The sequence below is a fragment of the Pinus tabuliformis genome, chromosome 9 (genome assembly GCF_031772625.1).
Source record: "Pinus tabuliformis cultivar Carrire ecotype Pingquan chromosome 9, CPIR1, whole genome shotgun sequence".
NCBI lineage: Eukaryota > Viridiplantae > Streptophyta > Pinopsida > Pinales > Pinaceae > Pinus > Pinus tabuliformis.
In genome coordinates, this window is record NC_142307.1 from 1,515,191,421 (window position 1) to 1,515,195,796 (window position 4,376).

General features: G+C 41.5%; 1 pseudogene; it reads right to left on the minus strand.

Moving 5' to 3' along the window:
• Positions 1 to 2,949: 2,949 nt before the first annotated feature.
• Positions 2,950 to 3,657, minus strand: LOC149154348 (phenylalanine aminomutase (L-beta-phenylalanine forming) pseudogene; annotated as a pseudogene).
• Positions 3,658 to 4,376: the final 719 nt, after the last annotated feature.

The window sequence follows — 4,376 nt, forward strand, 5'->3', positions numbered from 1 at the left end:
AGAGATAGTGAGTTGACAACAGTGACAACTACTCAATTGAACTCATACTAGTTCTATTCATGACTATAGCTTAGATAATAGAGCTTCACTAACTATAACTTCACTAGATTGCTAGATCTTAGCAATCAACTCATGCACAACTCTATTTCTTGTTCACAAACTCAAATTCACTGACTTAACTAAGTGACTTGGCCATGTCAGAGGTGAAAATTCAAATTTATCCATTTGACTAAGGCACAACTCAAATAAAACATTTTCTTGCTACAATTTTAGTAGTAATGTGTTGTATGTTTTGTCCATTAATCTATTTGATCATATTTAAATAAGACTTAAGTTTCAAAATATATTTAAAGTATATTGAGATTTTATTCTCAAGCTAGTTTTTAAAGTTATCCGTGATTATGAAATATCAAAAGTGTTTTTTCTTTTGAAAAAAATAAAACTCTTGCCTTCAGTCATTGAGAATTAGTTGACGGTGTATTGTTATGTGTTTATATGCTGAAGTCCAATGACGAAGGACAATTAAAAGCAAATTGTCCGTATCAGTCTGTGAAGGAATGCCAAAGAGCACGTAAATTTTTCAGTGGAACAAACCAATAACATTGACTACGGCAATTTAAGTAAAGGGTAAAGGACAGTCTTAACATAAGTAATAGATTCCTCCTGTCTGGCATAAAATTGTGGAGAACCAGCGGTGTAGGGGAAACATCAAAGGTATATCTTCCTAGTTATTCCTTTGTACCCTATTCCTTTATCTGGGATATCATATGGTTTATACCACGCCCCGCTATTTATCCGGGATATCATATGGTTTATACCACGCCCCGCTTTTCAATCCCATGAAATCTTTAGTATATTACTTCACTCTATTCTATTTAAGCTACCCTCTGGTCAAAATGTGATATAGTAAAGCAAAGAAGAAGTATCGCTGCACATGAAAAGGTTCTTAGTTTTGTTTCTTACTTGTACAGGAAGTTACAGGCAGCTCTCCTTTGGCAGGAGGGAGGAGGATACTATGATACATGACTTAAGCCTGCCCATAAATAGTGTTTGCAGTGGCAGTTATACAATACAAGTGCATATTTGTTCATAGTAGATATTGCAGAGCATTTTATATATATGTTGTTACATATAGTGAATTTGTCGGATTTCATATGGTTTATACCACCCCCGGCTTTTCAATCCCATGTCATCTTTAGTATATTACTTCACTCTATTCTATTTAAGCTACCCCCGGTCGAAATGTGATATAGCAAAGCAAAGAAGAAGTATCGCTGCACATGAAAATGTTCTTAGTTTTGTTTCTTACCTGTACAGGAAGTTACAGGCAGCTCTCCTTTGGCAGGAGGGAGGAGGATACTATGATAAATGACTGAAGCCTGCCCATAAATAGTGTTTGCAGTGGCAGTTATACAATACAAGTGTATATTTGTTCATAGTAGATATTGCATAGAAGTTTAAATATATGTTGTTACATATAGTGAATTGTCCGATCTCCAGTTATTTCCTAAAACTAGATCGCCATTCCGGTCTGCCAAAGGAGAATTGCCCTGCGACTGCATTGCACAATGCCATGCAATCTGTCATGAGTATCAGCATTGGATTAAGAAGGAGTACGTATTCTCGTTGACAAATCGATCTGAGTAAGTTCTTGCATTCATCAGACAAGAACAATGTTTTAGTCTGCATTAATCCGATTTGGTTATATTAGAGTAAATGTGTTTTGATTATTTCATTGACAGCTTTGCAACACCCTGTTCTGCTCCTCGAATATTCTTTGACTATGACTGCATGTATGCTGCATTGATAGCCATGATCAGCAAGGACAATCTGGGCACGGAACCTCCTCGCAAAAATTTCCAAACTATTACCATTGTGGCGATTTCAACATCAGCAGATATAATATAATAGAATAGGATACAGAATATTTTTATTTCCAGAGTGACAGAGTAGGCATTGCATAATACTATTGATGCACGAGGAATGGACACATTGGTTTATATTCTAAATTTTTCCTACTCTTACTTTAGGTTCAATTCAATCAGAATCCGAGTATTGACTGGATTTGAACTTGTGGCTTCTCGCAAGCCTTATATTTCTCCATACACTAGGTAGGCAATCCCTGCAATCGATATCTCTCCGTAAACTAGGAAGGAAATCGCTGCAATCCATTCTAACTTGTACCTTTTTTGTCGACATGCAGACGAGGAGATTGAAGCCACTAGGAGAGAATTTCACATCGATGCAATCAGGATTAAAAACATTGCTGTCTGGACATCCTGGATTTTTATAAGAAAATATTTCGGAAGCTTGTTGTAGTACCTATTCGACAAACATGGCGACGGATGAACCGAGGATTCGAGAAGGTTATGATATTTCATAAGGTTATTCCATTATAGTTTCAATGACACGATAAGTGCTTATTGGAATTATAAAATTATAAATGTGTTGTGTTATCCACCGCTTATTTGAAGCGTTGTCTGCAGGTTTGGAGTACTACATACTGGCGAGTTACATCCATGTCGAGTTACTGTGTTATTATTTGGAAATGGCATGTTTCATATTTAAATTTGTAATTTTTGGGTAAAATATTCGTTATTAATTTGAAAATCAAAGGTTAATATATATAATGCCTCGAATTCCTTTAATTACGCCGTAAGGCGTTCCCTCTGAGACGAATTCCCCTCCATGCCACCGTGTCTCAACGTGAGCCGTTAAATGGATTGTTAGACGATTAAATCATCTCCAGCCATTAGATCATCGGTGAAAAACGTTCTGGTCAGTGAAGAGTCGCTCGCCCTGAGATCTGAAGCGAAACAGAAGAGTCGCTCGCCCTGAGATCTGAAGCGAAACAGAAGAGTCGCTCGCCCTGAGGTCTGAAGCGACACAGCTTAGTTTTGCATATCCTGCGTCAAGTGTACAAGTTTCCTGTTTCTCAGGTTCACATTTTTAAAGAGTCGTGGAATTGCGGCAATGATTGATCGTTCGACTGGCAGAAACCTCGGCATGCGCGAGGGACTGAGACGGTATTTCGTGCGATGCAGTGATTCGGCCATCAACAATTGCATCAAATACCTTCTGGGTGACCTCTTGGGGCGTGTGGTCTGCCCTCGGAATTATCATTATCGCGTTGAGTTCCTCCCGGATAAATGCATACAGAGGAAAGAATTTAGAGCCATGGATTAACGTTCTGCAACAGGAGCCTTCCAGCATGTGACTGTTGGTGCGCTCCTCGGATGAAAGCACGATTGCTGTTATCTCCTCTTCAAGGCGCTGCTTGAGGTGGGATTCGAACTCTGTTATCTGCTCTACAATTTTAATATCGTGGAATGTAACAATGGTGTCAAGAATTGTTTGTTTGAGGGCAGAGACAAGTGGGAGGGAAGGGTTGCAGGGGGATTCTAAATGTGTACACTGGAATACCCCTGGCTCGGGGCTGTGAACGTGGGTAGTGACTGGGTTAGCCAGGAATTGAAGCTCCGAACTGTAAGCAGCCATGGCTATGTCGATTCCCTTGAAGCCATAGTCCAAGCTCAAGTCGGGACCCAGGGAAAGGTTGCCCGGGAGCCCATTGCTGTAGAATTCGATCATGAGCTCTGTGAACTGTGCAAAGATGAGTTTCCCCAGTCCAGCCAGAGCTACACGAACATAATCCATGTAGAATCCCACTGCGCTGCCCTGGAAATTGGCGCTATGGAGGGCCTTGCCGTTGACAGGGTCGATGATGGGATTGTCGTTGGCAGAGTTGATCTCTGTCTCAATTGTGGCCGTGGCTTCTCTTATGGTCTGCACCAGAGGGGCCAGCCACTGGGGTCTCGAACGCAGAGCATAGCGGTCCTGTGAGTTGGCAGGTAAAATTTGAAAATTAGCCGTTCATTTAGATATTATGCCGTTGAAAAAAGCGTATAACCGTTCAATATAAATGGTGTCAAGAATTGTTTGTTTGAGGGCAGAGACAAGTGGGAGGGAAGGGTTGCAGGGGGATTCTAAATGTGTACACTGGAATACCCCTGGCTCGGCGGTGTGAACGTGGGTAGTGACTGGGTTAGCCAGGAATTGAAGCTCCGAACTGTAAGCAGCCATGGCTATGTCGATTCCCTTGAAGCCATAGTCCAAGCTCAAGTCGGGACCCAGGGAAAGGTTGCCCGGGAGCCCATTGCTGTAGAATTCGATCATGAGCTCTGTGAACTGTGCAAAGATGAGTTTCCCCAGTCCAGCCAGAGCTACACGAACATAATCCATGTAGAATCCCACTGCGCTGCCCTGGAAATTGGCGCTATGGAGGGCCTTGCCGTTGACAGGGTCGATGATGGGATTGTCGTTGGCAGAGTTGATCTCTGTCTCAATTGTGGCCGTGGCTTCTCTTATGGTCTGCA